At 45.5% G+C, this 27,936-nt stretch overlaps 1 protein-coding gene and 1 pseudogene across 2 annotated transcripts in view; one reads left to right on the plus strand and one right to left on the minus strand.

The window, feature by feature from the left end:
• The window catches only part of Mark1 (microtubule affinity regulating kinase 1), a 108,628-nt gene that overhangs the window by 67,309 nt on the left and 13,383 nt on the right, over positions 1 to 27,936 (minus strand). The window lies entirely within an intron of this gene.
• LOC110306089 (large ribosomal subunit protein eL15 pseudogene) lies at positions 14,329 to 15,033 on the plus strand (annotated as a pseudogene).

Raw genomic sequence — 27,936 nt, forward strand, 5'->3', positions numbered from 1 at the left:
TGAGAAGGAAGGTGAGTTCCTAGGAAGGTGGAGGGCGAGAAGAACTAGAGCCTTAATGGGGAGATCGTCCGGCAGCTAGAAGAAAGACATCTCTTCTCCCATAACAAACAGGAAGGAAGAGAAGCCAGGTCTCGGGTACGCTGGACCTTGGTAACTGGAGGAATTCTGATCTGATGGGTTTTGGTTTCTCTAATAGAGGTTAAAGCATTTTCTAAGGGAAGATAAGGGCCAGAGAGGATTTCAGCGAGCAGAAAATTACTGAAATAACCTCTGAATATAGGAAAGACAAGCTCAGCAATGACAGCGAGGAAGGTGCTGGGTAGTGCTGACAGGCCAGCTGAGCCTGGAACCACAGATGCAGTGAGGCTGTGACAGGTCTGGGGGTGGAAACCTTCAGCAACCCTCAGATGTCCAGAGGCAGGTTACTAAGACAGCAGATATTGAACTTCACATGGAGTGTGTCAAACAGGTACCAACAAAATATCAAGGTAACGACTCTTGGAAATGGTGGATAATAAAGTCTACTGGTTAGGGGATAATCTGCCAACAAGACTGACAACCTGAGTTTGATCCCCAGGCCCCACATGGTAGAAAGAGAGAACCAAGTGCTAGAAGTTGTTCTCTGACCTCCACATGTGCAGCGTTATGGGAACACGCATGCACACGCACACAGGCAGATACAGAGATAAGGATAATATACTGCAGTATCTAGTCAGATCCAAGAATACCTTTAACAAGCCTAGCTGAGAAAGCAGCTAGAAGACTGAGTGACTGTGGCACAGGCCTTCAGTGAGTGGATTTGGTGACTCTTAACCACTGAGTCATCTCTCCAGCCCCAGTGACTTTTCCAAAAAACAAAACAAAGACAGAAATCCACCCCCAATTAACTGTGTCTCTGAATGACAGAACAGTGAGAGAAGCAACTTCCCGCGGTTTCCAGGGGAGAGAACTACAGGTTTCCAGGGGAGAGAACTACAGAAGTTTGAATAATTGAACACAAAGGAAAATTTAGGAAACCGAAATGTCAAATTTTGTACTTCATAGTAAAGGAAAAATAATAACTAGGAAAAAAAACCCTTAGATCTCTCAGTGTAGATTACAACTCCTTACCTCTAGATAAATCTTCAGTAGATTGGGGGGGAGGGGGAGGGGGAGGGGGAGAGAGAGAGGGACCATAGACATACTTGAGGAAGCAAGCAGAGAGCACACACTGGCTTTCCTGTTTGTGTGTGTGTGTTTCGCTTCAGGTTTGAAATGTCTAAGTGTGACAGAAAGCCGATGCCATGAAACTGAAGAAATGTAAGAGCACTAACTGTAAACACTGGATGGACAATGTCTTTGCCTGCTGAGACAATCTCGCTCTGCCCTAGGCCGGTGCAGCTCTGTGGCCCCTGCCATGTTGGGAATAAAGGCAGAATAGTCCCCAGCGCTGACTTAAGAAACAAAACAAAAACTCTCCCTATAGCAGAAGTACAAATTAATAAGCTGAGAAAAGCAATTGCGAGATACTGGGCAGATGGTTGATTTCCTAATACGAAAGCTTCATGGATTCTCCCAAAGCACTCAGTGACAAGAGGACGTACGCAGAGGACATCACAGAGAGCTTGAAAAGGAGCTACGCTTGACTTAGCTTCCTGAGGACAGCCAACCATGGCAGAGACAGCTACACACGGAAGCTGCAGAGAGTAACTACAGCTGCTAGATGAGTGAAGATTACATTTAGAGAATGTTAGCTGGTAAAAGTATACTACAGTTGGGGAGATAATCTTCAGATTATCAATTATTGTCTAGTTGTTTACACTACAGACACAATCACAGGGACACCTAAGGATGGACGCTGCAGAGGAACCTACTGCAGCACTGGCTGGGCAGAAGGTAGAAGCAGCAGGTCTGCCAACAGGAACTGCTGCTGTGTGGATGGCACGGCCTCTCTGTGTGCACATACATGAGCAAACATTAGTGCAAATGCCTCAGTAAGCTCAGGTCCCTCACACAGTTCCACAGAGACAAAAGATGAGTAATGACCTCTAGGGACAGAAGCTAGGAGTCATAGAAACACTGGAACTCACAAATACTTGATTTTTCTGTTGTACACTTCAAGTATATATGACGTTATTCTAACTGGATATATACTAATCAGTATAATTAACAGATGACAATGAACTGAGGTGAGGACGGACAGGAGGGATCAAGTCAGGGAGGGGCAGAGGGGAGCAAACTGAGAGAGTGACAGAGCTAGAATCAGTGAAGGGGCATCTCTGGGATAAGCTAGAAACATACCTCAAAGGAAACTCCCAGGATCTGAGGGTGACCCTAACTAAGACCCCCAGCAATGGGGCATATGGAATCTGAACCAGCTATCTCCTGTAACCAGAAAAGTCTTCTAATGGAGGGACTGGGATACCAACCCAGCCACAAAACCTGAGATCCACAATTTGTCCTGTTTACAAGATGTGCAGGGATAAAGATGGAGCAGAAATAGAACAGCCAACCAATGACTGGCCCAACTCAAGACCCATACCAAGAGAAAGAGGCCACCCAACATTTCTATTTATATTCTACTACACTTACACATCAGAGTCTAGCATAACTGTTGTCAGATAGGCTGCATCCAACAACTGATGAAAACAGATGCAGAGACCCACAACCAAACATTAGAAGGAGCTTGGGGAATCCTATGGAACAGCAGGAAGAAGAATTGAAGGATCCAGAGAGGTCAAGGACACCACAAGAAAACCTACAGAACAAACTACCCTGGCCCATAGAGTCTCACAGAGTGTGAGCTGCCAACCAGACCATACATGGGACTGACACATATGTAACAGATGTGCAGCTCAGTCTTCATGTGAGACTCTTAACAGAGGGAGCAAGAGCTGTCTTTGACTCTGTTGCCTGCCTCTGGATCCCTTTCCCCTAACTAGGCTGCCTTGCCTAACCACAATAGAAGATGTGCCTAATCCTACCACAAGTTGATATGCCAAGGTGGATTAATATCCATAGGAGTTCTCCCCTTTTCTGAGGAGAAAGGGAGGATGAGGATGGAGGATGGGGGGCTAGGAGGGAGGGACTGGAAGGAGAGGAGAGAGGGGAAGATGCAATTGGGATGTGAATTTTAAAAAATAATTTGGGAAAAAATGTATGTACGAGACACCCAAGTACCCTCCCTGGCCATACTGGCCCAGGGCTGCCAGAGAAAAGCCATCTAAGTACCTGCCCCAGCTTGCTGTGGGTACCACAGTGATGCGTGAATGTGCGATGGAGAAATGCGGATGTGTGATGTGAATGTGTGGGAAAGATGGAGCATTCGGCGGGGAGGTAGAAGAGACAGTGAAGCCAAAGGGCTCACACCAGGAGAAAGCTGGACTGGGGACTAGACAGCAGTGAAATTCACAAAGAATCAATAAAAAGGTTTAGAAAATATGTGTACGAGAATGGGGGTAGGAAAGAGAAGTCAAGAGGCAACAAGAGGCAACACAACAACACATTCTCGTTGCTTCTTTGAGACCCTCTAAGATTACTAAAGTCAGGGGCAATGAGCTACAGCATCAGAAAGGATGCAGCTATACCCTCCCCCCCCCAACACTCCAAGTTAATAAAGCAGAAAGGAAGAGTGCAGAGGCCTTTTACTGATACCCCGAGGATATCAGACCGATGCACAGACCAAACAGACTACTGGGCTCCTGAGAGAACGCATGGGCAAGATCACCTCACATTTCCCCAACTCCTCATCCTGCTGAGGACAGAGGAATGCAAATGTGCTCATTCTAGAACAAAAATAAAGGCCAGAATCTAAGGAACGCTCACTCCGTCACGGACTAGGCGAAGACTCTCTAATTGGGGTTCCCTGGGGCACCCTTCCCACTTCACCTCACAAGCTGCCAGGGAACAGCAGAGACTTGACTCCGACACTTCACTGAGCTGTCACTTCATGGGAGGTAAATGGAGGAGAGTCCTCCCACACTGCTCCTGAGCACATATTACATCTGCGTGAAAACTTCCCATCTGAGAGGATGGGCGTGAGGACAGCAACTTCCGTGGAAGGACAATGGGGGCTAGAGTGAGGGGGGCGATACAAGGGGGAATCGGGGAGGAAGGATGACCCCAGGAAGCACGCGTGTCCACGCGCTTGCAGAAACAAACCCTAGAAGGGTGAACATACACACAAGTAAAGCATTAACACACATAAAATAAAATAAATCTTCCTGGGTGGTAGGTTCAAGGCCAGCCTGGTTTGCAGAGCATGTCCCAAGACAGCCAGGGCTACACAGGGAAACCCTACTGTAAAATAAATAAATAAATAACAAATCTTTAAAATAAATAAAATTACTGAAGGTGAGACACAACCTGGAGAGCCATCAGGGGGAATGCGGTTAAATATCCCCATGAAGTAGAGTGCTAAGGAATTAAAGAATAAGATATTCACATGTGCAGTGATATGCATAATCCCTCACATATTCTCAGAAAAGAAAAATCACATGAAGAATCAAATGCTGCCCTATGTCTCAGGAAGCTTTACATCTGTTTATACCACCACACTTTGGCTTCTGTGGAGAAAGAGTCCAGGACCACCCCACCCATCATCAAAGTCACAGAAGCCCCAGATTCCCAAGTTTCTTCTCCATGGAATGGTGTCACGTTTGCACTCGACTTACCCCATTCTCTTACATCCCTCAGTCACCTGTGGGCAGCTTATAGTACCTGACAATGTAGATGCTGTGCAAACAGTTCCTACATTACACTGCTTAGGGAACAGTAAAAGGGAAAAGTCTACAGACGCCCAGTACGGATGCCATTACTGCTTTTAAAGATTACTTTTAGCCGGGCGTGGTGGCGCATGCCTTTAATCCCAGCACTCGGGAGGCAGAGGCAGGCGGATTTCTGAGTTCGAGGCCAGCCTGGTCTACAAAGTGAGTTCCAAGACAGTCAGGGCTACACAGAAACCCTGTCTCGAAAAACCAAAAAAAAAAAAAAAGATTACTTTTAGAACATTCTTGGTTTAATCCAAAAATACAGGCCACAGATACAGACAGCCAACTGTATGTGCACAGAATCCCTCTCCTTGGCAATTCTAGGCTGGAAAGAAGAGTTTATTGGGAACCCTTTGGACATTAAAACTTCTCATCTGTTTGAATCTATCACCTGTCATTGAAAATACTTGAACTATTACAAGTAGTTGGTTCCTATCTCCTAAGCACTGATTTCTTGGTAAATTACCAGATCATGCCTGAACTTCCTCACCAAATGCTTACAGACACTTCCTGTGCTGCCATTTGCCATCTTCAGTTTGTAGCAAACTACAAACCATTCAAATCACACTTAGGACCTGGCACCTAGCACATCACTTCCAAAAACAAACAAACAAACAAAAACAACATCTCCAGGCAACAGTTTCTTCACCTGCGTGACCAACAACAGTGGCTTTGAGCACAACTGTCTTCCAGTCTGTAGATGGAGACAATCTGTGGTTGGAGGTACAGTGAAGCAGCATGACTTGGAAGCAGCCATTGCTGGACCACAGTGGTTACTTCATCTGGCTGCTTCTCCCCCATGCTTTCTGAACTCCCACAGTGTACAGAGTAATCTCACAACTAGCCATAATCCCGCAGCCTCAGACTAGGAAAGCTGCTGCTCGTCCAAGAACAATAGCAAGAACAGTCACTGAGGAAAACTGACAGTGTCTGTCTTCTGTGCCGAGTGCCTGTGTAAACCTAACTTTATTTAAGCCTTGTAAGCCTGAGAAGCCGATAGTGTTACCCATTTCAAATTTGCAGCCAGCAGATGCCAGTTCCAGCAGCCAAATTCCCATGAGTCTCACCGCAAAGACCTTCACTAAAACTGCACTGCTCCTCAAATCTTGCTCCTGCCTTAACCTTAGCAGGCTCTGCATATTCAAACTTTGTCTTAGGACTCCTTCAGAGCTGAGCATTTACAGAGAGCCCACCTTATCAGCCCTCACCCATGTGGTAAGCCTCACAGGACTGGACAGGGGCTTTGCCAATAACCAAAAACGACCTGGTACGAGGAAGAGGCCAAAGACATGACCAGAGAGTTCTTGAGATTGTGATAGTCTGGTCTGGAATGTCCTCTAAAGGCAGGGATGCTGAGGAGTCTGTCCCCAGCAGATGGCACCACTGGGAAGAGAGAGGAACATGGAGGCAGAACCTGGCTGTAAGGGAAAGGCCCAGGGGCAAGCCCTTGAAAGAGATACTGAGGATGGGTCCTGCACTCGCCTTTAATCCCTGCACTCAGAAGGCAGAGGCAGGCAAAGCTGAGTTAAAGGCAGAGTGGTCTACAGGGTGAGTTACAGGACAGCCAGGGCTACACAGAGAAACCTTGTCTTGAAAAAACAAAACAACAAAACCAACCTACCAAACAACAACAATAAAAACCCCAACCAACCAAAAAAAAAAAAAAAAACCCAAAGTATACTGAGACCCTGGCGCCTTCCATGTTCTCTCCTCCCCACCCCTTCTCCCTCCCTCCCTCCATCCCTCCCTCCCTCCGTCCTCACCCTCTCTGTCCTTCTCTCTCCTTTAATCATCTGTGATAGGTGAGAAACTGCTCCATTGTGTCCTCTCTACTGTGGTGTTCTACCTCACCAAATGACTACAGAGACTAAAACTGAGCCCAAACCTAGCTTTCTCCTTTCAAGATGCCTTTCTGAGGTATTCTGAGGTATTCAGTTGGTTGTCACACCCAACTGAATGCATGGGACGTACCATCTCACTGCCCCAAGGACATGTGTAGTCTCTTCTGGCTGTTGCTACATCGAGAACACTGGGCTGAGGAGACCTGGGTCCTCTCTGAGTTACAGCAGTTGTCCTAAGTGTCCCCCTCTGGAATAGATCCAACATCAAAGATGTACCACACCTCAATAGACAGCACCCCAAAACTCAGTGTGACAGGGCCAGTGAGCTGGCTCAGTGGATAAAGGGGCTTACCACCAAGGCTGATGGCCTGAGTTGAAGACCCAGGAACCACAAGGCAGAAGGAGAAAACCGACTCCTACATGTTGACCTCTGACTCCACACATGTGCACACACACTAAATGTAAGTTTAAAATTTTAAGTCATTGGAGTCTGCACACAACCACATGTAAGCACTTTGTCTGCTCCTTTTAACTTACGAGCAAATGGAAGTTGTGAATTGTGCTGCCAAAGAGCTAAGAGAGTTCTGTGAAAATGACGTTAGGGATGCCATAGCCCTCAGGAGGACTTGGTACCACAGCTGTTCTAAAGCAGGGTGTGACTGACCAAGGACATCAATGGGCTCCAAGTGACAGAAGAGGCTGAGAAACCTGGATCCCACGCTACAGCTTGAACTTATGCTGTGAGAAAGGAATGGCCAAACATCTCAGTATACGTAAACTGGAATTACTTTCCCCTGAAGTCCTGCTCATTTCCCACTTACAGTATTCTACTGTTAATGACAAGGCCATGGCAAACAACGCTTCACTGAAGCAAAGCTGGAGACTGCGGCACTGGATCCTAAGCCCTGCCACATAAAGCAGGTCTGTCTACTACCGCTCTGTGCTGTCCCATGTACACACAGGACATGGCTCTTCTCAGAGAGACAGGATGAGGGGGAAAACAAAGACAAGTTCTAAAGAAAAGAATGAGAATAAAAAGAGTAAAGTAAGAGTTCTACTGGAGGTTTTCCCACAAATGTTCTTAAGGAGAAAAAAATAGCATTTTAGGCTTAGTTCAAGAGAAAAGTCAAGCATATAAACTGGAGACCCACAGTAAGCAGTGCCCATGGAGAGCCAACGCTGCTGCAGAGACAGGCATGGGCGCATGAAATGGTCTGAAACGGTGAAGGACAATGGGAAACCTAGTGTGTTTCCACATGACCTGGAATCAATCTGTGTGTACACAGGATGCCTGTGCTCAGGCCACCTGGAGACCTTACCAACCTGACGGCAATGAACCCGTTCAGACGGTGTGCTTAGAAAACAATGTGTATATATCTGCAGTGGCAGCTTTTTTGACTATTGTCATTGCAGCAAAATTATTAACCATGTGACTAGTGTGGACTAGCTTGTCCCACACCGAATAAATGCCATGATAGTGATATAAAACTGCCTGCCATGAGTTATATTTTTCTTTAGATTTACTATTACTCTTTTTAAAGGTGCACATGCATGTGTGTGTAGTGTGAGTGCTGGGAATTGAATTCAGATTCCTTAGAAGAGAAGTACGTGTGTGCTCTCTCTTTCTCTCCCTCCCCCACCCCCTCTCTCTTTTTCTCCCTCTTCTCACTATGCATACCTGTCTATCGAGGAAATGTGTGGATCTGGTTAGCCTCGAATTCTGCCTTTCAAATGCTGGGATTAAAGTCACGTCACCACAGCTATCCAGTGTGTATCTGTAATCAGTGAACCGTCCTGCAGTTCCTAGCCCAGGTGTCTAGGTAGGGAATTGTCTTAGGGTTTTAGATGTGAACAGACACCAGGACCAAGGCAACTCTTATAATAGAAACCATTTCACTGGGGCTGGTTCACAGGTTCAGAGGTTCAGTCCACTATCATCAAGGTAGGAACATGGCAGCATCCAGGCAGGCATGGCGCAGGAGGAGCTGAGAGTTCTATATCTTCATCTGAAGGCTGCTAATAGAATACTGACTTCCAGGCAGCTAGGATGAGGGTCTTACAGCTAACAGCCAGAGTGACACGCCTACTCCAGCATGGCCACACCCTCTAACAGTGCCACTCCCTGGGCCGAGCATATACAAACCATCATAGGAATGAATAACAGAATGCCCAGAAGTTAGCTCCATGACTGAGTTTTCCAGCTCTGGTCACCATTAACACTCACACCGCAAATAAACATGAAAACACTCTTCATTATTTTCATTAAAGGGAAGCACAAAGAACAGAGGAAAATGAAACCCACGGGCTGTTTAAAAGCCATTTAAAGTGATGGTTTCTACTCCATTTCTTACCAACTAATGTTTCAACGGCTAAGCACGCCCCTTCAGCTTGGCAAGCATCTGATTTCCCACTGCTCTCTGCTGACAGAAGTGCTGACATACAATGGAATGCATCGGCTGGAGAACACACGTGGAGTGAGGCACACTCTGGGTTTAAATATGGTTATCAGGTTTGGGGGGAACAAATGGAGGGGGCTAGCTCCAAATAAAGTATTTTTATTAAAATATGGTTTGATTGTTCATTTCCACACACAACTACACAGTGGTCAAAGAAAGGGGTCTGGAGAGATGGCTCAGCAGTTAAGAGCTCTGGCTGTTCTGCCAAAGGACCTGGGTTCAATACCCAGTACCCACATGGCAGTTTACAACTCTCTGTAATTCCATTTCCAGGGGATCTGACACCCTCACATAGACATACATATAAGCAGAACACCAATATACATTTTAAAAATTAAGAAAGAGAAAGAGGTGTAAAGTTTGGCTACCTGGTTTGGATTTTGGAACTTTACCAGTCCAGCATGTCCTTTAAGGTAGGTATTCTTAGGTTTCCACAGTGGGGAAATGAACATTAAATACCAACTTCATTTGCAAAGCCGAGGCAGGAGAACTGCAGTAATTCCAGGCCAACCTATTTTACACAGAATATGCCAAGAATACCAACCAGGCTTAGCTGTTGCACATGCGTGTGCACATACACACATACACACACACACACACACACACACACACACACACACACACACACACCACTGCACTCTAAGTCAGTCAACCCCAGATTCCCAAGCTTATGCTAACCTTCACCCAAATGCAAATGTCTTCTCTGACCACCATTTCAGAGCTTCCCCACCAGCTTCTGTCTATTCTCAGAACTTAGCACTACCCACACTACCTACTTATCTATGTGTGTGCTGCTATATATACTTGTGTTAATCTAACTTCCCCTGTAAGAATAGGAATCTTGACTGACTTATTCTGTATTCCTGATTCCTAGGAACAATATCCAGCATACATAAACAGGACTCAAACTTGTGCTGAGTACACAGGTAATAGAGTGAGGGTGCTGTGAACGTTGGACAGCTGTTAGACCTCATCATTCAGGCATTAGCATTCATGCTGTCCTTTTACTTCTAAACAGTTCTCCTCATTATCTTTGCAGGTCTTCTTCACATCACTCGAGGGCTCCACTGATTCACGTCTACTCGAAGGGACTCTGTGTTTTGGTGTTAGGGATTGCCATTGATGTAGATGATTCACTGAAAAGTTCATCACAGGCTGTCTTAGGGTTTTACTGCTGTGAACAGACACCACAACCAAGGCAAGTCTTATAAAAAAACAACATTTAATTGGGGCTGGCTTACAGGTTCAGAGGTTCAGTCCATTATCATCAAGGTGGGAGCACGGCAGCATCCAGGCAGGCATGGTGCAGGCAGAGCCTCATGAGAGTTCTACATCTTCATCCAAAGGCTGCTAGTGGAAGACTGACTTCCAGGCAACTAGGGTGAGGATCTTAAGGCCACACCCACAGTGACACACCTACTCCAACCAGGTCACATCTATTCCAACAAGGCCACACCTCTAAATGGTGTCACTCCCTGGCCCAAGAATATGCAAACCATCACACAGGCATTTCATTTGTTGCATTTGGTTTTCTCAGTTTGAGACAGGACCTCATGTTGTCCAGACAGGACTGACATCTTTATGTAGACCAACCTGGCCTCAAGTTCAAAGAGGTCTGCCTCAGTCTTTCAAGTGCTAGGACTCCAAGACTGTGCCACCCCCATGCTACTTACGGAAGGATACCTTAAGAACCACATTCTGCTGATGTGGCACTGAGAAACCATCTCTACCAGTCAGGTACTGTCTCATCACACTGTTTGGGTCTGCCCAAGTCACATCTCTAACACAGTATGAGGAAGGTCTGAATGGGTGCATAATGCTACAGAATTGGGAGGGGGAGTTTGGAAAGGGCCTTGGGTGCTTACTGGAAACCTCAGTAAATTTACACAGCTCATAGGTACCCTTTTAATTCTTCAATTCATTATGGCTGAAGTTCTACCTCAACTACTATTTTTTGCTGGCAATAATAATAGGTAAACTAGCTTACTATGGAAGTTCTCACAAACATAAGACAGTCCCAGTGCAACAGAGGATTATATATGTCCTCCACAAAACAGGAAGAACAGGTGTATGTGTATATATATATACACACACATATATATACACACACACATATAAATGCACACATATACAATGTCAGTACACGATGGCAGAGTGCTCTCTTTTAAAAGGCTCACTCTTTATTTTGAGACCATGTCCTCCTATCAGTTTAATATTAGGGTAAGTACACTGAGGTCATAGTGAGTTCCCCCTACACGTCAATATTTGAGAAACAACTGGCAATGCTGTTCCACAGCCAAAAAGGCTTTTATTTTTTACTTTTTGCAAGTCATATCTGTCCATGATATTTTGAAATCTAGGACACACTATCTTAGTTTGGGTTTTATTGCTATGAAGAGACACCATGACTCTTATAAGGAACTCTTATAAAGGAAAACATTTATCTGGGGCTGGCTAACAGTTTCAGAGGATCAGTCCACTGTCATCACGGTGGGAATCATGGCATCATGGAGGCAGACTTGGTGCTGGCGGAGCCAAGAGTTCTACATCTTGATCTGAAGGCAGCCAGGAGGGGACTGACTTCTGCAGGCAGTCAGGAGGAGGCTCTGGATCACACTGGGCAGCCCTGAGCATATATGAGACCTCAAAACCCCAACTCCACGGTGACACATTTCTTCCAACAAGGCTACACTTCCTCCAATAAGGCCATACCTCCTAATAGTGCCACTCCCCACGGGCCAAGCATATTCAAACGACCACAGAAATATAGACAAAAAGAGCATAAAGGCCACCTAGCCAAACTCCACATGAAGAGGAATTATTCTTTATTCATTAACAACTGTCTCTTCATTTATTTTAATTTTTTAACCTTTGTTTCAAAGATTTATTTATTTATTTTATGTATATGAGTACACTGTAGCTGTACAGATGATTGTAAGCCTTCATGTGGTTGTTGGAAATTGAATTTAGGATCTCTGCTCACTCTGGTCAATCCCTCACTCCAGTCGGCCCTGTTTGCTCCAGTCAACTCTGCTCACTCAGTCCCTGCTGGCTCTGGCCCAAAGATTTACTTATTATACATAAATACAGTTACACCAGAAGAGGGCGTCAGATCACATTAGGGGTGATTATGAGCCACCATGTGGTTGCTGGAATTTGAACTCAAGACCTTCGGAAGAGCAGTCAGTGCTCTTACCCACTGAGCCATCTCGCCAGCCCCTGTCTCTTCATTTAATAAAGATCAATTTTCTTTAAACTACTGGACCTACAGTTGTAATACAAACATTAATAAAAATTTTCTGTGTGTTTAAAAATGGCATGGGTCTTACACAGGAAGTACATAAACTTTGTCGCATCCACTACTATGAAAAAAATACTTGGCTGTGTTGGGATTCTTTAGCTTCGCCTGCCATAGATAAACTGAAAGCATGCAGAACATTCATTTCACATGTGTAACTCTTGCCCACAGAGTCTTACTCTGGGACAGTCACAGCTGTCTTCAACCCCCCAAACTTCTAATCCAGTGAGTCTCCCCATGACCCCAGGATTTGCCCACCAAGGCATTGCCTACCTATCTCCTTTCCACAGTCAGATAGACACTAGGATCCTGTACTCCCCAGGAGTACCAAACACTCCCAGGAGCACCACTCCAGCCCTGCTCTCTGCTCTCTCTTCCATACTTGCTTGGCCATCCCCACCAGAATGAAGCCCAGCCATCCTCTTACTGTTCTACACAGATGCAAAGAGACATGTGTCTCTGCTTTGTTTCTTGACCAAAAAATCCCAAAAGAGCCTTACCATCGCTTGCTAACCTCTGTACTTGAAACATCCTCGCTTCCCCCACCTCTAAGCCTTCCATTCCATGCTCTCTCCTACGCCCCACAGCTCAGCTGCTGTCCTTGCTTTGCACAGTTCATTAACAACACAGAGAATACTAGAGAACCACTCAGTCATCAAGCTGCATCACAGCGTCAAACCTAACTCCTGACTCCTGGAGTCTCGGCCACCAGGAAATGACTCTGCTGCTATCAAAGTCCAGAGAGTACAATGGGAGCTGCAGAAAACAAAGGAATAAAAAAGTCACCTGCGCATCATGCAGAACTGCTGGGTCGGGTCACGTTGACAAGCCTAATGCCAGTAAAACAGTAGAGGCGGACTTGGTGGGAATAGGTTGACTCAAAAACCGGAGAGGAACAACAGGAGCTTACAGACAGTAACAAGAGCGACTTTTAGGACTGGTGTAGATATGGGCAAACAGAACTCGGACCAGAGTTGGAAGGGAACAGGTAGTCTTAGCATAGCTGTCTCTTCTAACACTAGACACAGTGGCATGTTCTCATGCTTTCCCACATGTTCACGTATGTGAATAGTTGGTCCCTAGCTGCTGGCTGTCTGGAAAGGTTGTAGAACCTTGAGGAGGTGAAGCCCTGCCAGAGAAGTGGGTCACCAAAAATGAGCCTGGGGCTTCCTGTCCATTCTGTTTCCTGACTGGACGCAATGTGACCAGCCAGCCTTCCTTCCCTGGCCAGCACTTCTGTCTGTTGCCATTTTTCCTTGCCATGACACTGAGTCCCTCTGCAACTATATGCCAAATGGACAGAGAACCAACGAGTTCTGCAGCATGGCAGGAAATAACAAAGTGGACACTGAAAAACCCCTCCCAACGATTCTGAACATGTATGGAATATTAGGATCCACCTAGACAGCCTAAACTTCTTTTGTTTGATCTTAAATGTTTATACGTATGGGTGCTTTTCCTGTATACATGCCTGTGCATCACATGTGTGTCTGCCTCGTGCCCACAAAGGCCAGAAGAGGGTGTCAGATGCCTTGGGACTGGAGTTACAGATGGTTGTTTTCAACCATATCAGTGCTGGGAACCTAACCTGAGTCCTCTGGAAAAGCAGCCAGTTGTATGTACTGCTGAGCCCTCGCTCTAGCCCCAGCCAGACCTGTTTTTAAGAGGAGTAATGTATATTCAGATGCATTTAATTTGACCAAATTATTTTGAACTGTTTTCAGAGAATAAATCCCTTTGTGCTTGCTTGCTTGCTTTCTCCCTTCCCCCTCTCCCCTCCTCTCGATTTGTTGTTTTGTTTTTTGAAATAGGGTTTTTCTGTGTAACAGAGCCCTGGCTGTTCTGAAACTTGCTTTGTAGACCAGGCTGGCCTCAAACTCACAGAGATCCACCTGCCTCTACCTCCCAAGTGCTGGGATTAAAGGTGTGCACCACCATGCCCAGCCCCTGGATGCTTTCCATAAAGATTGTACAGTGTAGCCTTTCCTCTGGCGGCGGCCATCAGGTGAGCCAAGATGGGTGCATACAAATACATCCAGGAGCTATGGAGGAAGAAGCAGTCCGACGTGATGCGCTTTCTTCTGAGGGTCGGCTGCTGGCAATACCGCCAGCTCTCTGCGCTGCACAGGGCTCCCCGCCCCACCCGGCCTGATAAAGCTCGAAGACTGGGGTACAAGGCTAAGCAAGGCTATGTCATTTACAGGATTCGTGTCCGCCCTGGTGGTCGTAAACGCCCAGTTCCTAAGGGTGCAACTTACGGCAAGCCTGTCCACCATGGTGTTAACCAGCTGAAATTTGCCCGAAGCCTTCAGTCTGTTGCTAAGGAGAGAGCTGGGCGCCATTGTGGGGCTTTGAGAGTCCTGAATTCCTACTGAGTTGGTGAAGATTCCACATATAAATTTTTTGAGGTCATCCTCATTGATCCGTTCCATAAAGCTATCAGAAGAAATCCTGACACCCAGTGGATCACCAAACCAGTCCACAAACACAGAGAGATGCGTGGGCTGACATCTGCTGGCCGAAAGAGCCGTGGCCTTGGAAAGGGCCACAAGTTCCACCACACTATTGGTGGTTCCCGCCGTGCAGCCTGGAGAAGGCGCAATACTCTCCAGCTCCACCGTTACCGCTAATACACGTGATATTTGTAAAATTCATATCCAATAAACGATTTAGGACAGTCAAAAAAAAAAGATTGTACAGTGTAACTTTTAGTATGAGTAGTTAAATAAAAACATAGCCTCAGTCAAAGATTGGAGTCTTTCAAATAAGGGGAGTCAAAGAAGGATGATATTGTGATACACCCCAAAAATAAACTGTAAATCTTCTCCCTAGCTTTCCGGAGAGAGAAGTGTGGCCATTTAGTGGGGAAATTACGCATAGGGATATAGCAGGAAATCCAAATTATCTCCAAATTAACAATTCCTGCAGACCCTAAACTCCACTGCATTCTCCTGGCTAGTTCAGTTGCTTCTGGAAGTCAAGGGCAAGAGTGTTTGTAGCCCAGGTCAGGATCATGGTGAAACTAGTGGTTCCCAAGCCCCGCCTGTGGTTACTTTCCCAGTTCTGAACAGCATGGACTCCGAGCTTGCCAGATCTAAATAACCATTCTCTGGCCTATGACCTCAGGGCTATTGTACTAGGAGAGGACAGGTAGAGGTGGTCAGAGCACCCGTGCCTTACTCAAATAGGAAGCCACAAGCAATACTGGGCAGACTGACTGCATGCAGAGTCCTGTCCTGTAAAGAATCTAGAATTTAGCTCAGTGGAGAAATAACTCTGTAGCGAGCCTCAGGTCCTAGATTTAGTCCCCAGCAGCAGAGCACGCACGGGGGTGGGGGTGAGGGGGGGGTGGGAGATGGAAGGACGGTTAATCCATCTCACCTCCCAATCTCCTGTTTGACCTGTGTAGAGCACAGATGAATCTGAGATAATATGTTTTCAACACCTTAAGCTGTGTTAATTCCACTCACACCTGCTGTTCTATATGTGGTCTCCTTCTTGGATCAAGTCAATCTACGCTGGCACCCTGCATGTAGCTGCTGACCTGAGTGCTGTCCCCTGTGCGTGTCAGTAAAGAACAAGTGAAGCTTTGCCGCCCTCGGGATCTTCCTCATAGCTATCACAATCTCCAGCCTACGTCACTACCGTCTAGTCCACAGCTATTCCCCCTCAGCATGCAGGAGTTCCAAACCACATCATTCTCACAGAGACTGCCCTGTGCCTCTCTGGACAAAGGCTCCTGCCCACTAGATGCCGGTAGTTCTCCACTCCCACTTGGAATAACAAAGATGTCTCCAAACATCATCAGATATCCCTCAGGAGGCAAGATTTCCGCAACTGAGAAGCACTGATTCCAATACTAGTCCATTTTGCCATACTGACAGGATCTGGCAAACAGTACATAGCAATCCAAGACACGCTGTAAGAATGGAGAGAAGCACAAACCTCAGAACCCAGGGGCCTGTGTGCGGCTGCACTTGGGCTGTCTGTCCCAAGCAGGCATCATCTGTGCTGTGATAAGATCAAGTTCTACAATGCAGGTAACCTAAGTCTGCCGGTCTTAAAAGGAGGCTGGAACGGCAGCACTTTGTGACAAGCCTAAGCTGTCATGGGGAGGCTGTGCTCTTGAACCTGAAAGCTAGATGGGGCTTCAAGCAAATGTCAATGGCAGACGGGCGCCCACTGTAGACTCAGGCTGAAGGAGCCCGAGGCTACTGAGTCACTGAAGGAGTGACTGAAAGCTCAGAGCCTCAGGCTTTTGGAGTTCTCTGTTAGCAAACAGGCACTGAGGTATGGGCCGTAAACCTCCCAAACACAACCTGGAATGCCACAATCCACAATGTTGAAGTCCTAAAAGATCAAAATTCCTAAAGTCTAAATTCTCAAAATATCAAAATCCTAGTAATACAATACTGGGGAAGAGTTTAAGTATTTTTTTTTTCTTTAAAGAAATACTTATTTACAATGAAAGGCGAGTTATCTGAGAAACAATTTTAAAAGACTACACTGGGCTGAGGAGAGAGCTTAGTGCATACAGTGTTACTGGGGCCTTCAGTTCAGAGCCCCAGGCATCCACAGAGAAAGCTAAGTGTGACCACAGGCACCTGCAGTCCCAGCATGGGGACCTGCAGACAGGCAGAGCCCAGAGCTCCCTGGCCAGCCAGCCTAACTCACAGCAAGTGCTAGGTCAGTGACAGGCACTGTCTCAAAGGTAAGGTGGGAGACAATACAGGAGGATGTCAACCTCAGCATCTGGTGTCCACATGCGTCCTCACGGAAACACCCACGCATGCACCCACACACCCATGCATGCACCCATGCATGCACCCATGCACCCACGATTCCATAGGCCACTCTGCACAATCAAAAGGCAATATTAGCATGCATTTTTAAAGTAAAAGTACTCCAGGAGACTAGTGAGTTACACAAGCATAATAGTCCTAACTAGCTCAATCTTATTATTCGTAAGTAGTGTATACACATGCCACTACCACTGGCAATTGTGTGGACCAGTCTTCTAACCAGATCTGCTTGAAACACTGTGACAAACTGTCTTCTTGAAGAGATCCAACAAGCCCCCAAATGGGCCCAAAGCATCCATATCTCAAGATCTTTCTCTTTCACAAAAGCAGATGGACAATAAGGATGCCTTTCATTTGTTGAGGAAGTTTCCAGGCTTTTAGTACACACAACACTTACGCACAAAGTCAACAGGAAAATGGACTTTTAAGATTGCAAATTTGGGCCAGAGAGATGGCTCAGTGGCTAAGAGCACTGGCTGCTCTTCCAGAGGTCCTGAGTTCACTTCCCAGCAACCACGTGGTGGCTCACAACCATCTGCAGTGGGGTCGGATGCCCTCTTCTGGTGTGTCTGAAGAGAGCAATGGTGAATACATAAAATAAAATAAAATGTCCCAAATTTGCAAAACAACAGTAATAGAAAAAAGAAATTAGAATTCTACAAATAGCTTCATACAATTTATACCACCAGCACTGGAAATGATGTGAGGATGAGACACTCAGCCTGGCCAACAACTTAAGACAGTAGAGCAAGAACTACAGCGACAAAGTCAAAGCTGAAGAAACCCTGGCACACAAAGCACATGGCAGCTGCACATGCACTGCTACCGTGTAGATGGCAGCAAAGCCCTGGCGGAGGCTCCCTGTCACTAACTGCACCTTGAGGCTATACACCTGATGGACAGCAGCTCCTCTGAGGGACATGGCTGCCCCTCAGAACTTGCACTTCCATTGCTTTCCACCACACTCGCTGGGTACAGATCACAAAGTTGATGAAGACAATACTGGTAACAAACAGCAGCAATGTCTTCCTGTCTCACCTTCCTGAAAGTGTGTTCCAACCAGCCTGGAAGTCACTGTGCTAGCCTCGTCGAGGTGTATGCAGCTTTGATTCACCTACAGTTCCTGCAGACATCAGCTGGGCTAGGTCCAACCAGCCCGGAAGTCACTGTGCTAGCCTCGTCGAGGTGTATGCAGCTTTGATTCACCTACAGTTCCTGCAGACATCAGCGGGGCTAGGTCCATCCTGCCCGGAAGTCACTGTGCTAGCCTCGTCGAGGTGTATGCAGCTTTGATTCACCTACAGTTCCTGCAGACATCAGCGGGGCTAGGTCCATCCTGCCCGGAAGTCACTGTGCTAGCCTCGTCGAGGTGTATGCAGCTTTGATTCACCGACAGTTCCTGCAGACATCAGCGGGGCTAGGCCCATCCTGCCCGGAAGTCACTGTGCTAGCCTCGTCGAGGTGTATGCAGCTTTGATTCACCGACAGTTCCTGCAGACATCAGCGGGGCTAGGCCCATCCTGCCCACCACTCTGCATCCTTCCCACATGCAGAGATCACAAACCTCTCCCTAGAATGCTTATTTCTGCTCCTACTGTCAATACGTTTCCCCAATGGGAAATGCAGTTTGGGGATTTCAGCTCTTAGGATGAACATTCAGCATTTTAACCTTCAAGGACTGTACTTGGGGGGGGGGGGGGGCGGGGGTTGAAACTTTAGAGATGACAGCATTCCTGGAGTGTGTCTTTCAGGATTATAACTAGCACTGTTCCTGGCTTGCTTCTGGAGAGCAGTAGAGATTCATCAGTTGACCACAGGCCACCCATGTACTATTCACTGCAGGCTTCACCATTAAGCCCTGGGGCTCATCTGACTGTCCAGTCAAAAACAGAGCATCTCAAGCAATGTTTCGTGTCAAACAGACAGAGTATATATGAGGGCTTGAGCAGGCTCTATAGGCACAGATGCCCTGACCTGCTATTCTATAATGGTTCCTGTTGGGTCAAAATCCACATCTACAGCTTCACTGGGAAGTTTTCTATGACCAAGTCACAGCATAAAGAGAAATTTAAGCCTTGTTTATAATTGGTTTCGTACATTATACTGATACCTGCCACTCTACCCCTGCTGCCCAAAATATAGACAGGTAGGACACTGTAGCCAATACTAAAGTCTCATTGTAGGAGAAACCATGGAGGCAAAATTACCCAGTAAGCCGCTCTTAGAATGTTACACATGCTTGGTTGTTTTCTTACAAATAAACAGAATATGAAGTATGAACCTTTAGGGGTTCAGAGATTGGTACTAATGGCTTTGTTGAACAACCACAGACTTAGAAGGTAAAAATTATTTTTAAATTAATGAAAATCAAATATAAACAATGTCCAGGAATGAGCGCATGTGGGCATAACTGTGTCCCATCTACAGCAGTCTTCAAAAGTGATTCACACCCAGCACATCAGCCACCTTTCTCTATCTACCCATCCTTGACCATAAAGTAGCCCAGGTAACAGAGTTGAAGCTCTGTGGGCCTAGCAAGATAGACGAGCATTCTCCAAAGCTCATCTGTCAAAGGCACAGAACAACACTAGGCTCCCCAAACAGCACCATACATTGTGGGGATGGGGAAATGGTGTTATGGCTGACCTGCTGGCACACTAACTGTTGTTGTGCTGTGACAGACCTTTATCTATCCTCATCATCCTTACTGGGTAGACGTTTTCTATAGATAAGGACTTGTCTTCTTTCCACGGTATTACTACAAACCCTCTGCTGGAAGACATACAGAGTAAAACTTCCCGTTGTGGTGTTTCCACTATCACAGCACTGCTTTTAATTTAAGCAAAAAATGTGTTTTGCAGCAGATGAAGCATGAAAATGAGCTCATGTTTGGAGAAATCACCAGTCTCACTTCATCCCTCGATTTGTAACTCTGATGCAGCTGGCTTGATAAAACACTGGAATGGCCTCCTGGAGACTGTGTTACAATGCCAGCTCAGTGACAAAGCCTTGCAGAGCTGGGATAGCATCTCTGAGATGCAAAATGTATTCCGAATCTATAACCGATGCATGGTGCTATGTGTCCTGTCCAACATCTTCAGGCAAGAACTAAGGCAGCATATTAGGGGTAGCTCCTGTAATGATGACCCTCACAGATCACTATAATTCTGGGTAATTCTGGACAGGGTGTGTCTATCAGACATCAGAGCAATGGTCCACTGAGCTACAGCTGAGATTTCTCTGTGACAGGGAATCAACAGGCAATGAAGTTTACTCTATTAGCTGGAATGACCGATCCTGACTGTCAGGAGGGAACTGAGCTCTGCCGCAGAACACCTGTATGTGGAGTACATCTTACATGAAGAGGCTCCAGTGGGCCCCTCATCCTGCTCTCAAGTCCTGAACTCAGTAAATGGAAATTTATATCAAGCCAAGATAAGCAAGAATTCTGATGGCACAGACCCCTGAGGAATGAGTGTGTTCACTCCCTCAGGCAAGGAACTATAACCAGTGGACAATCTGCTGAGCCCAAGAAATGTGGTCTTAGTAGCAGAAGAATGTTTACAAATCTACCTGTGACCACACGACTGACACAGAAACAAGGGCTCCAAGATGGTTTTTCCTTACTTTGCTATGAATGTATCTGAGTACAAATTCTTTTCTTTCTTTGTTTAAAATTCTCCTTCCCATTTCCCTACCATCTAAGTTAAAGTGTTAACATTAGAACTCCTTAGCTTCGTTTTATGGAAGAATTAGGATATCTTTTGTTATTTAAAACCACTGCTTCATGGTAGGCAAAAGAATAATCTTGCTGTTGTCATTATTGGCAAATTAAATCTGGTTTAGAGAAATGTAGAGACATTCCATACTTTCAAAAGATGTCCAAATTGACAAGGGATAGGCTATTATGGTTTCTAGTGTGCTGACTGAGTAGAACTAGAACTCAGTTTCCCAGAATTCTTTCCTCCCTGTGGTCCTGGGTTAGAACAGGCCACAGGAGACATTTACACAAGATTTGGAAGGCAGAGATGAGAATGGTAGCATTCATAGGTGCTAAAGGCCAGTGCAGGGCCAGACACAGCTGCAGTGTCTGACATAGCTGATGTGCAGGCTTGTCATACCAGCTCACACATACATGTGCAGTGGCCAGGCCACACAGTGCCCCAGCTCCCTCTCATTGATGACCTGCAGGTAACTCAGTCACCCTGCACAGGTGCTGTCTTAGACAGAAAGCGGTGGGCAGACCTGTCCCAGTGTGGCCTTGCAGATCCCCACGTGGACTGAATCTCCCTCACCTCATCCATCTTGCCTTTCTGAGCCCTGGCCCTGAGGTCTAGCCGCCTAATACCTGCGTGTGAAGCAGCAATTATTCACAGAATGCTTAACCTTCCCCCAAACCATGCATGTACAATCCCACAGGGAAACCTTATTCTATATCACTCATAGGCCCCCACTTCCCTGAATTCTGAATTCCAATGCATTAATGTATGTCAGACTTCCATATGTCATTACTATGCTGTTACATAAACTTGACTAAGATAAAATTAATCTTCCCTAATTAAAAAATTCTTCAAATATTTTTTTAGAAAACAGAGGAGAAATATATTGCTTTAAGAAGAAGCAAGATACACACAGAATACAAATAAACAGTTTCTCACACTAGCCCCTAAACCTTGTTCATCAGCTATTACCAACAATTCCTAAGGAGTAAAACTAGAAAGATGATTCAGAAAGCCTGGCAGGAGAAAAACATTAGATTCTAGTACACATGTGACACTATCAAAATTAACTTCAGCCTGTAAGTTCTGTTTTGGCATGGGGGTCCAGTGAAATCAAGGATGTCTCTGTAGGATCCCACAAGCTTAAAGCAGTGATCAAATCAAATGAATTTGTACTCAGCAGAGGAGCAGTGTCTTAGCTAGGGTTTACTGCTGTGAGCAGACACCATGACCAAAGCAACTCTTATAAGGACGACATTTAATTGGGGCTGGCTTACAGGTTCAGAGGTTTAGTCCATTATCATCAAGGTGGGAACATGGCAGCATCCAGGCAGACATAACGCAGACAGAGCTGAGAGTTCTACATGTTCATCTGAAGGCTGCTAGTGGAAGACTGGCTTTCAGGCAGCTAGGATGAGGGTCTTAAAGCCCACACCCATGGTGACACACCTACTCCAACAGGACCACACTTCTAATAGTGCCACTACCTGGGCCAAGCACATACAAACCATCATGTTCCATTCCCTGGCCTCCACAGGCTTTTCAAACACATGAGTCTATGGGGGTTATACCTAGCCATAGCATAATTTAAAAAGTACATTTAGTCCAACTTCCAAAGTCCCCATAGTCTATAGCAGTCTCAACAATGTTAAAAGTTCAAAGTTCAAAGTTCAGAGTCTCTTCTGAGATTCATCTGATTACTTAACTGTAATCCCCAAAGCAAGGCAGGAAACCATCTGGGCAAACTCCAAACTCTAAATCTCAATGTCTGATTTCAAGGTGCTCTTCATATCTCCAACTCCTTTTTTATCTTTGATGATTGCAACAAACTTCTTTCTCCTGGGCTGGTTCCACTCCCTGTTAGCAGCTTTCCTCAGCAGATAGCCCACAGATTTGGCATCTCAAACATCTTGGGGTTTCCTAGGCAACTTCAATATTACAGCTTCTTGTTTCAATGTCTGGGAATCCACACATGATCTTCTGGGCTCCTTCAAAGGGCTGGTGTCACTTCTCCAGCTCTGCCCCCTTGTAGCACTCTAAGCTCAGGTTGATCCACTCCACTGCTGCTGCTGTTCTTGGTGATCATCCCATGGTACTGGCATCTGCAATATGCTGCGGTCTTCTGCTGCAACTAGGCTTCACCAATAGGCTTTCTTCATGGCAACAAGCCTCAACTCCTTTGCATGGTCCCTTTAGTCCCGGGCCATCAACTACAACTGAGGCTGTACCTTTGCCAGTGGCTTTCCATGGCTTCTCACAATGCCAAGTCTCAGCTGCTCTTTGTGACCCCTTCATGCCTTCAAAACCAGTACCACCTGCATGACTCTTACACATTATCAAATACAGCTGCAGCATGAGGTTCAACCTTGGCTGTCTCTGGAACACAACTCTTTGTGCTCTCAAAAAAACACTTCCCAGAAGATGTCACCTCAGTGGTGCTGGTCTCTTCTTAATCACCACTAATTTCTTAGCTCCAGCTAACCAGCATCAATTGCCCCAGTAGTCCCTTCTATTTTGACTCTAAAGCCAGAGCCACGAGGCCAAACCTGCCGAGTTCTGCTACTTGCAGGAGCTGGAACATGGTCCTCATATTACATTATCACCAGCTTCCTCTTTTCCAGCTCCTTCACTGCCTAAGCTTGGCTGTCCTGGGACTTGCTCTGTAGCCTGACTTTGAACTCAGAGATCTGCATGCCTGTCTCCTAAACACTGAGATTAAAGGTGTGGTCCACCAGACCTGGATTTAAGTTTTTCTTCACCTAGAACTTGCTCTGTCCCAGGCTGGCCTTGAACTCAGAGATCTTTGGCTTTATCTTCTGGGATTAAAGGTGTGTATGGCCATGCCTGGATCTAAATTTAGCGGGGGTAGTATCTTGCCCCAAAGTCCCATTCCCTTAATGTGCTATCTCCTAGAATACAGGATTCAGCATTTCACTTCCTGGTGCCCTTTTAATACTCGAACCACACATTTTATATTTTTCCTTTCTAAGCTTGCTATGTTTGTTCAAAATGCTCTTCATCAGACTTAACCAGAGAACAAAGTCTCTGCTAGGCTTTTTTTTTTTTTTTTAGACCTCCTTTGTCAATGCAATTAATATAAATCCCTTTACCTTAGCCTCAGGTAGACTCTCCAGACAAGGGCAAAAACCAGCTACATTCTTCACCAAAATACCACAAAAACAGTCTCTATACCACATACAGACATTCCTCTCCTGAAACCTCTTGGGCCAGGTCTGCACAGCTCAAGTCGCTCACAGCAACAAAGTCTTCCATAGTCCTACTAGGATGGCTCACTGAACCCCACTTAAAACATTCCATGGCTTTCCAAATCCAAAGTCCCCCCAAAATCCACATTCTTCCAAACAAAAGCATGGTCAGGCCTATCACAGCAATATCTTGGTCTCTGTACAAACTTCTGTCTTAGGATTTTACTGCTGTGAACAGACACCATGACCAAGGCAACTCTTATAAGGACAACATTTAATTGGGGCTGGCTTACAGGTTCAGAGGTTCTGTCCATTATTACCAAGGTGGGAACATGGCAGCATCCGGGCAGGCAAGGCACAGTCAGAGCTGAGAGTTCTACATCTTCATCTGAAGGCTGCTAACAGAATACCAACTTCCAGGCAGCTAGAATGAGGGTGTTAAAGCCCACACCTACAGTGACACACCTACTCCAGTAGGGCCACACCTTCTAATAGTGCCACTCCCTGGCCCGAACATATACAAACCATTCACAAACATGGTTTATATGAAGAACATACGGGGAAAGGCAAGTGTGGAGAAACAAGGATTTGGGGCAAGGGGAGGTACACTCATCAGCAACTGACTCTCTTTACCTTGGTTCTGGTTCTCCAATTCTCTGGTTCCCGTGTTAAGTACTTACTATTGAAAAGTGTGTTACATACAGCCATCCAGTTGGGTGTGCCTTACCCTCAGGAAGGAAATGTGCCTAAAGTCACACACCTTATTGTCAGACGCTAATAAACACAGAGGTGTTTGCTCTATAAAGTGTGGGCTCTTAAGCATCACATAAGAACCCAGGTGCACCTGTTCCCACCAAGGCTGTCCTTGCACCCCACAACTCTCCTCTATAGAAGACTTGACTTCCCTGCTCCAGCCACTGAACTTCCACTTTGACTCTCCTACATTCAATGAAGCATCAGCAAACCAGAGAGTTACAGTTCATATTATATTTAATGCCTTTTTGGTATTCAAAGTAATGTAAACTCAGGATGCAAAAAATCAAAATTTCTTTAAAAATGAAGATGATGTATAATCCTGTCACCCTGAGACAGATACAGTGAAATGCTGACATGTTTACATGTCCAACCTTTGTCTCAGTGTAGGAACTGTAATACAACCACCACCACCACCAGCAGCAGCAGCTTACAGAGGTTCTATGTATTCTATGTGGGTTCACAGCCCACAATACTTGAGGAGACAGGCTCTCTGATTCCCCTTAAGCCTGTGGCATAAGGAAGTGACTTCTCCAGGTTACCAGGGTCTAGCTTTTACAGACCAAGGAATTCCTGAGAGCCACTCTCTCTGGTCTCCTCAGGCCAGCCCTCAGGCTGACATCAGGGAGCTACTAGGGTGAGTTTGTAGTTTAGAGGCTCCTCTCCCAGCTATTCCTGGACTGTTAGCCAAACTGTTCCTCTGGGAGGTCTTCACTCACCACAGCCTGCCAGGAGACAGTGAAGTTTATACAACCAAGTCTCCAGAGAATAAATGAACACATCTGCCTAAATTAATTCTAAAAATATGGTGTTAAATTCCCTCGCAAACTTCCTCATGGTTTTATTCCCACAGTACCAAAGTGTTACAGCAGATTCACCTCTGAAATTGTAAGGTGTTTTTTTTTTTCTTTAAATCATTATATTTGATTAACACTAGAACAGTCAAAATTTTATTCTAGGACCTTCAATTCACTTACATTAAGCTAATCTACCAAATCCAATAATTATTCAACGTGCACATCATTTTTTAATGTCCTGGAATTTCCGTTGGTGACTTTAACTATGTACACGAACACAGTGAAAGAGGTCTCTACCCAGCATGCCTTGGAAGTTCACAAAAAACAATAACCAGAACTTTAGAGGTAAGTATTGTGTCTCGCCCGAGTTTAACTCCTAGCACCGACCAGAGTGACAGGAGGAGAGCAGCACCTCACACAAACTGTCCTCTGACATCGTGTGTGCTGTGACACATGCACTGCTACAGTGTCCCGCCCTGCTTGTGCTAAAACATTTTTAAATGTGTCTACGTGACGCTACCTTAGATCTTTAAATCCTTCATTATTTCCAGCACACAAGTAGAGATTAATTGCATGCATTTACCGGGCATTTCCAGCATAGATATTCTGTACACAGCACACATGCACGTGTGAGAAGGAGAAGGTACTTCCCTGCTGTGTTCTGGCTGTTTCTAAAGCAGCAAGGGCAGTTCTGCCAACTGTGGTCACCACTGCTTGATTGAGGGGGCAATCCTTGGTCTCAAAGAGTGCATCATTACATGTAGAACAGACTTAACTAAAGTCACAGTTCGGTTCGAAAGCCTGTCCCAGATTACATCACAGTAGAATCAGCAAGGCAAGTAAGACTGGATCTTGGGAACACAGCCACCTCCTCCTTCTTACTCTCTCACCATTTTGTTTCCCTCCTCTCCTGGAGAAGAGGGTAGAGGGGTAGGTGAGGCAGCTGTCTATATTCCAGATGTTCCTTCTTAGGTGTGTTTTAGGTACTGTGACTCAGGACAAAGCACTGACATAGCATGCCTGAGGCTCTGGGTTCCACTGCCAACACTAAGCCTCAGTTTAAACAAGTGTGCCCTGGTACATACATTTCTTTCTAATTGGGTGATTCAAGTAGTTATACATAAAGAATCAGGATGGACCAATAACACCAATTAGTACTGCTATTTGGTTATACAGCATTTCTGTGAAATGTGCAAGATAGTTTCTAAGTATGGACCCAAATGAGAGGCAAGAGCCTCAAGAGAACAAAGTTATGTGACTTGTTGGAGAGAAACTAGCCGCCAATCCATTTGCATCCCAGCTTCCTGATTTCTGTGGAAAACAGACTGGGAAACTGCCCTTGAAAAGCAAGGATGCCACTCTTAAATTAAACGAAGATAAGAGATAGTGTTATAAACACAGTCCAACTCAGAAAAAGCAGTAAGTACACAATCTTCCTCCTAGGTTGCCCGTATTCAACAGGCTAAAAGCAGAAAGGCTGACAGCACCGTCACCAGCTTTGGCATGCATTAACCCTTTCTAGCCCAGTGGTCCTCAAACTTTGATATCAAACAACCCTCTCACAGGAGTTGCCTAAGACTATCACAAAACACTGATATTTACATTATATTACAACTCATAACAGTAGCAAAATTGCAGCTATGAAGTAGCAACAAAAATAATTTGATGGTTGGGGATCACCATAAGGCACCATGAGGCACTATATTAGAAGGTCACAGCAATAGGAAGGTTAAAATCACAGTCCCTTGATATCAGCTTGTCTTCATTTTTAAGCCCACAGAAACTTCCTTCTGAGCACTAAGTGACTGAAAGTGGCTAGGGGTTCTCCAACCTTGCTCCTAATACACACCACTACAGTGAGACCTATTTGGGATTCCATTATGAAATGGGAATCGTCTCTTAACTAATGGCAAAGAAAAATGTATTCAATTCTTATGTTTCTGAAAATAACCTTACTTAGGGAAGAGCAGAAAATAACCTTACTTAGGGAAGGCATCTTATCTAATGCCAAATGATCAGACTTGGAAACAAACATTCGAGTAATAGTATGCAGATTACATTTAAGGATGTACACACACACACACATATGCATATCACAACAATTAATGAAAAAGAATCCATTAATTTGAAAGACAGCAAAGAGGGGTGTGTGGGAGGGTCTGAAGGGGGGACAGGGGAAAGGAAATGGCGCGATTGTATTATAATCTCAAAAATAAAAGAAATGTTTTAAAAAGAAAAAACAATGAGGAAGACTTTATCCAAAGATACTTCAGTACTACACTGTGAAAGAAAGGCTTTGCTCAATGGGAGCAAGAA

Source organism: Mus caroli, unplaced genomic scaffold (assembly GCF_978045245.1).
Source record: "Mus caroli unplaced genomic scaffold, Mus_caroli_1 scaffold_1, whole genome shotgun sequence".
NCBI classification, from domain to species: Eukaryota; Metazoa; Chordata; class Mammalia; order Rodentia; family Muridae; genus Mus; species Mus caroli.